This window comes from Calonectris borealis, chromosome 1 (genome assembly GCF_964195595.1).
Source record: "Calonectris borealis chromosome 1, bCalBor7.hap1.2, whole genome shotgun sequence".
NCBI lineage: Eukaryota > Metazoa > Chordata > Aves > Procellariiformes > Procellariidae > Calonectris > Calonectris borealis.
The window spans coordinates 14,584,629-14,597,052 of record NC_134312.1 but is presented as its reverse complement, the minus strand read 5'-3'; the positions used below and the strand labels follow the sequence as shown (position 1 = coordinate 14,597,052).

General features: G+C 47.9%; 2 long non-coding RNA genes across 3 annotated transcripts; one reads left to right on the top strand and one right to left on the bottom strand.

Moving 5' to 3' along the window:
• Window positions 1-77: 77 nt before the first annotated feature.
• Window positions 78-4,260, bottom strand: LOC142080067 (uncharacterized). Its single transcript, XR_012672856.1, has 5 exons — window positions 3,971-4,260; window positions 2,516-2,651; window positions 2,261-2,388; window positions 1,218-1,716; window positions 78-783 (listed from the first exon to the last, which is right to left on the bottom strand). It is a non-coding gene; the product is annotated as an uncharacterized LOC142080067 (long non-coding RNA).
• A 642-nt stretch (window positions 4,261-4,902) lies between these two features.
• Window positions 4,903-11,019, top strand: LOC142080072 (uncharacterized). 2 transcript variants are annotated; one of them, XR_012672857.1, is made up of 2 exons: window positions 4,903-5,182; window positions 5,667-11,019. It is a non-coding gene; the product is annotated as an uncharacterized LOC142080072 (long non-coding RNA). The 2 variants fall into 2 exon arrangements; XR_012672859.1 differs by having other exon boundaries at window positions 4,903-5,202.
• The last annotated feature ends 1,405 nt before the right edge of the window (window positions 11,020-12,424 follow it).

Genomic DNA, 12,424 nt, shown 5'->3' with positions numbered 1-12,424 from the left:
ATTCAGGGGGAAAATATGCAACCTGACAGAACAGCATGAAGCTTCCATATGAGAATCCTAGGAGGAAGTGTCTACATATTTCAGAGTAAAATCAAAGGAAGCCATTAAAAAGGAGCACGTTGTCTAAAGTGTGTTGAAATGAGACATGTATTTATTCTCTCCCTGAGGTAAAAACCTGTACAACTTTGGGTTTACAACCCATAAATTATCAACTCATTTCTCACTTGTGGAATAAATAGCATCCGAGAGCGTCTGCATCCACACATCAGCTGAAGCTGGAGAGAGCTAAATTTACAAAACATTGAATCAGGAGGTACGTGAGACTTAGTAAACAGCACGAAATCCAGTGCCTCCAACAAGGAATATTACAGCTAATCAGCAGGTTTTCAACTTCTCAATAAGTTTCTGCCGGAGTTCGTGGGGTGCTCAGGGCCCCTCTGCGGAGCGCGGCAGACGAGCGAGCGCAGCCCGAGGAGGAGCCGAGCAGGCTGCCGAGACCCAGCCTGGGCAGCAGCTCTTGGTTCGACCACGCTTAACGGTGGTGTTCTGGGGCCGCCGAGCAAAGACGGGAGGGTAACGGGTGGTCGAGGTTATCTGAATTCCCGGGTGAGCTGTGCCTTTCCTCCCCGCTCCCCTCCCGAAGCCCACCCGTCCTGGCGGCTGCCCCGCAGGGATGTAGGTCAAAATTCAGAAAAGATCAGCAGAGCCGGAGTTCTCCCGCCTGCTCCACGATTCGGTGCCGATGCGGGTGGCCCGCTCCTGTGGAGTCCCAGGCTTAAAACCCTTGACAGGAAAAGCACAAACTGAGGTGTTTCAGCACACAGTGTCTGGGAGCCCCAGCCCACGTCCCTTCCAGTTATTACCCCCTCATAAGACCTTTTGGATACATTGCTTTTTGAGCAAAGGTTTCTGTGTTGGAATACGCACCCCTGCCACCCAGCCTGCAGAGCACCGGGCACAGCACGGTGCTGGGGTCCGTATTCAAATGGCAGGGCAGGTCTGAGAGCTAGAGGTGGTGAGAGCACCTCACGGTGGGCTTCTGGCTCCTGCAGAAACTTGGGCCAGCCTGGTGGGGTCCAAGATGCTTCACCCTGGAGCAGGACTGGGATGTGGCCAGGATAGACCCTGGACCTGGGAGCTCTCTGACCCCACAGCGAGTCATGACTGGAGCATTGGGTATGGATCTGCCCTGAACTTCAGAGCTTGTCGGCAATTACCCGCTGCCTTCTTGATTAATGAGTCTCATTGCAGGTGAGACTCCTGTCTCAAGAGCAGGTGTCCAGGGGCTGGACCACTCAGTGTGTCTTCCTGATGCCAAAGATGTGCCCGCGCTGGCAGGTTCTGGAGGAGCCACGCGTGGTTTTGCCTGTGGAGGATTAAGCCAGACCTCGTCCCGCGGCGTTCGCAGGGTCAGTGCTGGGCCTCCGAGGAGGCATGGGCCGGGGCAAGAGCACCAGCCCTGAGGGGAAACACGAGCAAACCCCGGCAAACAGATTGCGGGGGCAGGGGGGAAGAAACCGACAGAGATGAATGCGGCAGATGAAATGTAACCAAGGGGGTTAACACAGGGTCAGCCAAAGACTTAAAAAATCTTGTACTCAGGATATTAAAATTGCACTCCCTGGTGTGTACCTACCTGCACCTCTTTTCTAACCATTATTTCTGCTACATTTGCCTTGAATTAAGAGAGGCTTTTCATCTTTGAAGCAGTCAGACCTGCAATTACACCGACCCAAGTTTTGCATGAAGTAATATTTTTTTCCTGCCTTAAACACATTTTGTGCTCAAAATGAACTTGTTAAATAGTCTGTCATGTCACGTTTCCTTCTCTAAAGATGCAGACAACACCTGAATAGTTAATGAGCTGCAGTGCAGTTTAATCAGAGTGGGAAAAACACTATTTCAAACAAAGAACAAAGTCATCCCCTCCTGTTTCTCCCGCAGCCTCCAGTTTCCCGCACCGGCCAGCGGGTCACCAGCTCACCCCGCACGTGGTCTCCTTTGAGCACGCCCTGAGCCAACCTGCCCCAGCCCCAAAGGCTGCACACACATTTCTGGGGGCTGATGCTCCCCATCACCTTGCTTCACAAGCAGATATTTAGGTCAGTGGGTAGTGGGAAGGCAAAGGCCGTGTGCTGCCGCAAGTCATGGCCCAACAACCCCGGTCCTGCTTGGAGTGCGCAGTCCCAGCGTTTCAGCCTACATAGCGGCTGGATGCCTTACTCACCCAGTAAATAATTTTATTAGGACATGGACATACCAGTGTACAAGAGCATTGATGTGAGTGTCTCCAGTCGTAGTCCTGAGCCCAGAAATTTCGCTCACAGCAGTCGTCACCTGCAGCAGCAAACAGCTTTGGAGCCGCACACGGGAGTGCATGATGCAGAGCTGTGCCAAATGTAATATTATTAAAATAGCTTTTGTTCCAATACATTGAGCACATAGAAGGAAAAATATTATCTATTGGCTGGGTTGTAAGTTCCCCTTTGTATAAAATATGAATAACATTTCTTACCCGCATTTGAGAAATACTTTGTCCCTGGGTACAGAGTCTATGCACAGCCACAGCATTGCTGTTATTTATTACTTTCCTTAAGCACCTGGAGTTATGAAAACGTACTTTTACTTTCATTCTTCACAGACCCAGTAGCCTGCAGGAAGAATACAATTCATCAGTGGTTTCGTTATGCGTGTCACTGTAACGGAGGGCAGGAATGAGATACAGCACTCCTCTGCCACCTGGGAGCATCCTCTCCCCAGCAGCGTGAAGGCGGCCGGGTAACGTCCTCTCAGTGGGTGAAGTGCGTGAAAATGTTCAGAAATAAAGTGGTGATTGTGGCTGGGAAGTAGCCATTAAGGGAATTTAACTGAGCTGACTGTGGTGAGTAAAGATGCCATCAGTCGTTCCTGGTACTGGCCAGTGAGTTATTGCATATGTGATTTCCAAAATCCAGCTCCCTTAGCACATTGCTATATTAAATCTGTTGTTGCTTTCATTGTTTTATCCCCAAAGAATATGAGAAAGGTGAATTGCTGACTTTCCACAGCTTGCTCCAGCTGCAAATGGAGCTTCAGCTCCTCAGGGCTTCGGCTCATGGGCAGTGAAGCAAACAGCGACAGCGGTTGAAGATGGAGCTGTCTCCCACCTGCCTGCCAGAGGTTACTGCTGCTCTAATGGTGTCAGCAACAGAACGTATCTGCCCCAGTCAGCTCAAGTTGAAGCACAAGGGTGGAGCAGCAAAGATATAGGTGCTGAATCAGCTCTGGTTTGGAGCTCGGAGGGACGGTAGCAGCAGCACGGGGACGGGGCAGGGCAGGAGCCACTGGAGCTGCTCCTGCAGGACGTGCTTAAGCTGCTCTGCCAGAGCCCACGGGCACTTTCTGCGCTTCTTGCCCCAAGATTATGTTTTGTTGGCCAATAATCTTGGAAAGAGGGAGAAAACGAATATTGTAACATCGCTATTACCCACATGAAAGGTCAACCCTTTCTGAGCCTGATGTTAATTTAAATAGCGATGGGGCTTGGCTTAGTAAACACAAAATAATACTAAATCAAACAGAGGCATCTTGCTTAAAAGCTGCTATTATGCAGCTTATGGTCAAAAGAATTAAAATGGCAAAAAGCGCAGGAGCAAACTGCAGCCCTTGTGGTTCAGTCCTTGCTGCATGTGTTGAATGTCAGGAATCATATACTTGAAAGTCTGCATTTTTGGTGTGGGGAAAAGAAAATATAATAGACAATAGGGTGCCATGGGACAGAACAACACAGCCGGGCAGGGTCCCCATGACTCATGCCCAGAAGATCTTTCCTCAGGAGTGGGAGTCATAATAATCCACAACAAACTATTGTAACCCACTGAATGTCGCAAGTGTCTCTGAAGCCGCATTAACCTCCCGCAGCAACGATTTTTCTAAATACGTGACATCGCATGTTATTTTGCTCCGTGCCAAACACATTTAAAGGCACTACCTTGACTTCCTTTTCAGAGGTTCATTTGAAGCACTCGTTTCTCCTTCTCTCTCCTCCGACCCCTCCCCAGGACTGGGTGACGCTCTCTTCACTTCCAGGAGAAATGACAGCAGCATTCTGCTGCTTGGAACAATGTTCTGGTTTATCTCCAGGAGACAACAGTAGGTGGTTTACTTTTTGGCATTTCTGTCTCTTTTTGTTACTTTTCTAGGCCATTTGCCAAAGAAAAAAAAACAAAAAACAAAAAACATGCTTTGCATTTCTATATCTTCTTCTATTCAAGGCTCCTAGAAGATTTGACAAACATCCTTTGATTTTGAGCCAGGCTGCTGGCGGGTGGACGCAGCCACTCCGACCCCACCGAGCAAACACTCCCCGGCCTGCTCCCTGGGTCGCTGGAGGTGGGACATGGGTGTTCAGCTGCAGGAGAGCAGCAGACGTGCTGCCGTGGCAGGGCGAAGGCAAAGGCAGCTACAGGCTGCAGCCACCTCCTCCTGCAAACCAGAGCTGCGGTGATCTCACACTTGATCGCGGTAGTGGTGGTACCTCTGCAGCACCTTCCCCTTCAATAAAAAGCCCGTTGGGAGTCACCAGGTTGGATGGCCATTGCCCTCTCACCCAGCCCCTGGGTGCAAAAAGCTGTGGCTGGCCGTTCGGCGAGGGGGACGGCGAGGTGGACGGGCAGGGCCGGTCCCGGAGCGGAGCCCACCAGCAGCCCCGGGGCAGGGCTGCCCGCGCAGCCGCACCTGCAGCGCTGTGGGAGCAGCGCCCGTGCCTGGAAACCCAGGATTCCCAGCTCTGCGGTGAGGAATTGAGTCTGTGTGTACAGCCAACGAAGATAACGCTTATCTTATTGGAAGGGGGAGCAAGGGGAAGGCCAAGAAATTAGCCAGATAGTGTTGCCAGCAGCCGTGCTCGGAGCCCCCTGCGACAGCTGATAAAGCCGTGTTGTGACCATGGAGCAGCAGAGACAACGATCCCAGCCCCGCCTGAGAGCAGGAGGTGGAGGATATTTAAGTTACTAAGCTGTGAACTCCAGTCTCCCCAGGTCACTTTGGAGACACCACCCGCCCCCTCCTTAGGGACAGGAGCCGGTGGCACGTGCAAGATCTTGTGGCACACGCCCTTCCAGAAAGGATTTTGGAAAGGAAAAAGTCCAAACCCCAGAGAATTTCTTCCAAATAGCTGAAGCGTCCCAGGGAGACGATCGTGGTATGTCAGCCACCGTGACGGTACCATCACACGGGCCAGGGGCAGACAGGGGCTTTCCTCCGGTGGCTCAGGCTCCCTCTTCCCAAGGGGCAGGAAGGATGGGGTTTGAAGCACTGACATTTAGTGGGCAAACCAAAGTCGGGAGCAACTTCTCTGCTCGCCTCACCTGGGGAGACACTTGGGGTTCTCCTCCCATGGCCCTGCAGACCCCTGAGGGCAGTGGGAGACCTCCCAGGGCAGCAGGAACCCAGCAGCATCGTGGCTCTGCAAGGGAGTGGAGCAGAGGGGCTGCCCCTCACCACTGGTCATGGTGGGCATATACTGGGGTCCGCCAGCCAACTGTGTGTCTTCTGCCATGTCTTTTGGGGAAAAGTAGTGGGTATGGGTGTTCATAGGCATTGCTTTGCCAGCTACCCCCTTGCCAACAGGCCAGGTGCTGCAGGGATGCACAGGCATCGAGGATGGTCATGTGTTTTTACTGTAGAAGGAGCTACCATGGAAAAGGCAATCCAGGGCTGGCACATTGACTGGCAGAAGTTCTATGTGGGTACGTGAAGCTAAGCAATGGGGCTGAACTGGAGCTACTGAGGTCCCCTGTGCAGGGATGGGTCATCCTGGCGGGCTTCAGACGAACTTTGAGAAAACAGAAGAAATGCAAAGATGAGCAGGGATTTACAGGTACACCCTGGGATTTGTTCAGATTCTATAAACACCCATCAGAAATCTTTAAACCTGTTACGAGTCAATACATGATGACCCAGCAGCATATTTTAAGGCGCCAGTTTCACAGGTTCATCTCCTCCCCTCTGAGGCAGCTCTCCAAGAGCCTGTTCAGTTTTATGAGCGTGGTGTCTTTTCACACCCTTGTGCATCGTGTCATGCAAGAAATGGGAGGAACCCGCGTCTGATGGGGATACCGCTCTCTAGGGAGTGCTTCTCGAGGGGTTACCACCCATGGAGGGCTGAGCAGGGACTCACTGGGATTTACAGAGGTCAATCTGCTCAGCTTATTGAAGAGATGGATAAGAGGACACTTCTTCACAACTGTTGTGCCTTCATGGGGAGATAACTCTGCTGTGACTCGGCTCTGATATCTAGCACTGGTGGGGCAAAGTCCAACATGGGGAAGGGAAAGAAAATTGTATTAAAAATTACAATATTTGGTATGGGTCAAATAGTTAAAAAAGTGCCTTTACATCATCCTGAAGAGAGAGCAATAGAGTTTCTGGCACTGGAAATCTTTAAGACCTTATAAAATGAGGTTGTAGCCTGGCCAGAAAGCCCTGAACTGGAGTGAAGCTTCCCTGGTGGAGCCCTATGATCCACCTTAGCGGGCGTTGGGACGATGTCAGGAGCACCTTTTCACTTAAAAGCTGGTGAAGCAGACTCCTTTTTTACTAAGAGCACTTAACATCGTTAATGTAAAGGGAGATTAGTAGCACTTCAATCAGTATCTAACCTTGCCCAGTCCACCCTGAGCCCGCTGCCCGTCCTGGGCTGGTTGGTACAGTCTCACGTTAAAATTGATGACACTGAGACATGGAAGGACAGATTTCCCTAAGAGAAGCCAGGGACAGTTTTCTCCCAATGGCCGGATCGCTCCTTAGCGGTATAACCATGATTCTTCTAAAGGATAAAAATGCTGTGGTCTCATTTATACTTTATATTATACAAGAGATTCTCACTGACAACCACTCTGGGCAATTTCTCAGTGACCTTCTTAAAGGGAGCTGCGAGGAATATTTGACTCATAAGTGATGAATTTTAGATTTCTGGTGGAGGATTTGGAGTAGTGAAAAATATCTACTTATTCTATAATATTCTGGCTTATCTTAATGCTTTGCTTCGCTGCTAATACGAATGAAGATTTTTTTAAATTAACCTATGAGTCTGATTTTCCAAGCGGTGTTATTTTTGTTGAAAAAGTCATTTTGTGGGTCAAAACTGGAGTGGAGGTACCATTCCTAACTTCCTTACTGCATTCACATGGTCATTGTATGCTTGCCCCGTGTTTTATGGTCCTGATGTATTTCTTGAATAGGGCTTGCACTGAAAAACAACTACTTTGACAATTTACAAGCAGATGAAATTAAATAAAAGTAGACTGTGCAGCTCTGGGGATGCAAGGCTGTGATGAGGTATTTTCAATAAGTGAAGAGTGCTGGGAAGAAGAAAGAAGTTACCACCAGTTTGTTTTCTGTTCCCATTTTTTCATCACCACGTCAGCCTTTCCACATCACCTGTATCATTACACCCATGTACCGTTACCTTCAGGCTCGGGCCCACGTGTGTCCGGGTTTAAGGGTCCCTGAAGCTGTGACAGAGGTGGCTTTTTGCCCGGCGTGCACCTCCGCGGGTTGGGCTGATTGCTGGTGATGCCCGGCGGCCCCCGGCACATGCCAAGCCACTCACAGACCGCCGGGCCCTGGGAGGGCACACACGCATCGTCCCTTCGCACTCCGTAACCGTCCCCCAGGCTGTGCAAAGCACCCTTACCTCCACCCCCTGCCTTGCCCCCGCCTGGTGCCCAGCCAGTTTCTGCTGCCAGGCTGCCGTGGGGAGCCCGCTCGTGTCAAAAGCCAGAGCCAGGCTCCCGCTCCCACTCCTACTTCAAAAGATGCTGTTTAACCACCAGAAAAAAGAAAAAAAAAAAAAAGGGGAGGAAAAAAAGAAGAAAAAGAAAGAAAAAAGAAAAAGGAAAAAAAAAGAAATTTAGTTCAGTGCATAAATGCCGTGACTCAATTCATGAGGGCGGCCAACACATTAACCCCTATGTTGATGGGCTGAAAAACGAATCTGAGCATTCGGTGGCCCTGGTGACCGGGTCTCACATAAGTTACGAGCTCTGACACCCCTGTGCGTGTCCTGCGCTGGGCTGCGGGTCAGGGAGCGTGGGGGCGGCTGGACGGGTGCTGCAGCCTGGTCGCTGCCCGGGGACACCCTCCTCCCGCGCGCCCCAGCCCGTCAGTGGGGCTCCCGGCTTATCCTCAGGGTTTGCATAAATTTTTTTGTGGGTATTTTAAATAGCTTTGATGCAACTGCCATTCAGTTTTTGCTTAGATAGTATTTGCACCCGCAGCTAGAAAGTTCTTGCGGTAGGCAGTAGGCAAACAAAATAGATCCTTGCAAAATGCTTGCAACCCCGCGGGCTGCAGTTGTGCGCCTTAGATAAAGGTGTTGAATCTTGGATCTCCACACACAGGTCCACTGACATTAAATCACACTAATTGTATATTTTAGATATGTTTTAAATGCAGAGATGATAAGAGAAAGCCCTCAAAACCTGCAGTAAAATGTATTTCCACGTCTCTGCAGGTTTAGCAATAGTTAAATAAAAAAAAAGGAATACCTTTTCCAGGTCTCTGAAAGTTTAGTGATCATTAAATAAAACAGAAGGAATATCTTTTATAGACTTCCTCAGGATTTACATCCCGCTTTCCTTCACAAAGTAAACTGTTAAAACTGTCCTGGCCTGTTAGCCCGGTGTACCTTGGGTCCTTGGGGTTATTCAAGCTAGAATAGCGAAGTGGAGAGATAAATTAGGTTGTAAAATGGACTAAGCGTTTCTTTTGTGGCCACTGACATTTAAAAAATTCTTCAGATAAAGGCTACCCACGATAAATATTTGCAAGTTAATGAAAGCCTTGGAAACCTGAGTATGCAGATGTAACATGGGTAAATACCCAGCATTTCTTCATGGAAATCCAGAGCAGCAAATGGATAGTAGGAAACAATAGCCATGGGCATGAATACGTGTTGCGGGAGACGCCTCTTTATATAAGACATGTTTGTTTAAAGTACGTTGAAAATCAGATTTGCAAAACAAGATTGAATATTAGAATTGTAAATAACCAGAATTCCAAAGCGGAATTTCCTTACATATACTTAGGTAACTCCTCATGCGGTGCTAACAGGGCACAGCAGCACAGTGGCTCAGAAACAGAAAAAAGTATATTCTTATGCCTGTGTTGCATCCAAAATTGTACATTAAAGGAAAGCTCATCAAATTAGGAACATATAAAAGCAAGAACCGTAATGACTGTTGTGTATTTGTCTTCAGCAATTTTTATGCATAATAGATATTCAGCATAATTTTAAGTCCCTTCCACTACCTTCTTTTCTAAGCATAAGCATAGTTTATTTGCTGTAGGAGATTTGAATCTTTAAAGCAATTTCATAAAAATAAAATATATAAGGCACCAAAGCATAAAAACTTTCCACCCTTTGAAAGTATTCACCCTTAAATTCTGTTATTAAGCCAAACAATAGGAAGTTGTTAATACTTGTTCCCTGGTTTGGAGTTTTTTTAATCTTATATTCTTTTTTAATGGCTACAAGACCAATAGTAAATTTAAGGGTTTAGGCTCACCTATTTGATAGCATCAACAGTGTTTGTAAAGAAATGCCTTTCTGAAAAAAGGAAAGTCTTTTAATATTCTCTTTTATATTCATACCTCATTAAAGTTAATAAGCAATAAAGAAATACAAGTTTAAATCCATCTGAACAAAATGCAATACAAGAGAGAGAAAAATGTGTACAGTTAAATACTCTATTTTCAGACGAAATCATGAGATGTCAGTTTACAGAAGATGCATATTGTACCAGCCCACTGGAAAATGGAGCAGCCAAACAGCTGCTATTGTTCCTACCCTAGAAAAATTAAAATCTCGTAATAACATAGGCATGGAAGTTGCCTATCATTTCACATTTAGGCCTTTGTTTAGAAATGACTTGGGCTCTACTTAAGAGCAAAGTTCATGTAACTGGCAAGGCAAGGCTGCATTATTATCCGACTGTGACAAGTCCTGTGCACAAAAAAGGGATTCATCCCAAAGGGTTGTTTGGCATGGCCAAGGCCGCTCCGGAGCGCCAGGCCTCTCTGGTAAGTCCCTGCATAAATAGGAGAAGAAAACAAGGAGGCTTCATGAACAGAAGACTTTGTTTTGGAAGAAGAGGCGAGATCGATTAGCTACTAATTGCTTCTGACTTTCTTGTCCAGCATGCGCAGGGCAGATGCTTCAACTTTGCTGAAGCCAAACTTCACTGACACTGAAGCTTCAACTTTGCTGATAGCCCCAAGAGACACAGGTTCATCTCACTTTAGCATGGCCAGACCCATCCTCCCCATTTATCTCCCTGACTGTGATTGTGAAGAGACCCTGTACACCTTGGGATGACTGAGGAAGGGCTTTCCAGCCTGCAGTCTACGTCTGGGACAAGAACGGATGGGATAGGATGGGATGGGATGGGATGGGATAGGATGGGATGGGACACTGGCCCAGAGTAACTCAATCTGGTTGTGTGCTGCTGTTTCAGTGCGAGTATTTGCTGAATACCTTGCGTTCCCCACCTCCAGACCAGCTGCTGCACAGTAAAACTCATCCCTTATGTCTCAGAACGAGAAGAACATGCCTGAGCTACAGTGCTCGCTGGGCCCAGGGGTAACACCGCCACCGGTAACGCGGCAACGCTTCTTCAAGGGTGAAGTGATCATGGACAATTCGTCCCTTGCATCAGCTGCAAAGGTCGTTTCTTCTGCACATCCGTCACATCATTCTCCTCTAGCCACCAATATGTCTTTAGCAAACCTTCCAAGCAGCAAAAAGAGCAGGTCTGCTTTCTGTGTCTGTCTGATGGTCAAGAGGAAACACATACAGAGAAAACACTGCGTGCTTGCACAGATGGGTAGAAAATAAACACACTTAGTGGAAAGACCTCACTTTGGAAAGTCCACTTTATAGTCTTTATTAGCATAAGAAAGTCAAAAGTGCTTCAACTTGCTGTCCTGTTTTCAGATGTTGCATACTATACCACAATGAATAAATGGTACTTGCGACCTGGTGCTCCATAGCTCTCTTATTTGCAGCTGATTATATATGAAGGTCTAGGCAGTTTCCTTAATTTTTGTCATAGAAAGTTCTTAAAAGCAGGGACAAGATGTGCATCAGGACTCTCCACATGGTGACAGTGACAAGAGTGTTTTTCTACATTCTTCCATGAAAGCCTTTACCCAGACCCAAGGAGCTCGGACAAAGCTCCTTGTTGCTTGGTGTTACTTAATATTTCCCCAGCCTACCCTGACCCTTGCAAAATGATCTGCTGTGGCCACATTAATAAAGCAGCTACTCGCCTGTTAATGTGCTTTTCAATTCTGCTTTTGGGGAGTGAGCTCTCTCCCTGAATGAAGTGAGCAGCTCCGCTGCCTGAATAATCACTTCCATAAATTAATATGGACTGCAGCCACGTCCATCTGTGCTGTGATTTCCCCCCACCACCCATGCTTGGAAGGAGCCTGTACCTCCTAAGTAATTATTTACATTCCACCTATTGCATTCTCCATTCCAGACAACAGTCTTTACTCATTTCTCATCTCGATTTACTCCCTGTTGTTTTCTGTGTTAAAAAAATACTGCACGAGGGGTGAAAGCCCGCGGTAACCTCCGTCCTGCAGCGTTAGGTGCTTTCTGCCTTTAGCAGGGAATAGCTGTAACTTACAGGAAGAATCTTGGATCAGAGAAACGTGAAAATAGAGATTATTATGATTTTTACAAGCTTTTATTTTGATACAGGCAGGTTGGTCTTAGTCACTTTTCTTAAATAAGCTGGTTTATTGTTATTAATAATAATATCTTAGCCTTGCTGTCAATGGGAGAAGGATGAATGAGAAATAGTGGCCAAAGACCTTGCATAAACCCCTCATCTTCAAAAACGAGGTACCGTATTTATCCAGAGCAGCAAGGGGATATGAAGCCAATGCAAAAACCTACCCAGGGACCAGCACGTGCCTGTGCGTGGCTGGTGGTCCCCTGCAAGCCGGTGGGGACAGCCTGGGGGGAGGCTCCCTCCTCACCCGCCGCGCTGGAGGCTGCTCAGAGGCAGAGGCTGAGCAGGGCGTGCTGGTGCTCCTCGTCATAACAAAATCTTTCAGACCAGGTGAGGTTTGGGGTGAGTTATGGGTAAATCGTGCTCGTATGAGTGAGATCGTGCTGGAGCTGGGATCAGGAAGACATTTTCCTTTAGGCAAAGATTGGCAGGGACTGGAAGCTTCTTTTTCTTCCTTCCCTCTGATGCACGGGGCTTGGTCACAGCCTTGGCTCCCTGCAAACGTCACCAGCAAATGTCTCCCTGCTATTGTAGGAACATGCAAAATTGTGGGTTTTGTGGTTTTTGCAATACCCTGGGTCCCCCTGTTTTGCTGATGGGCACCATTAGCATCACTCTTCTATGCAAAGATGAGCCTG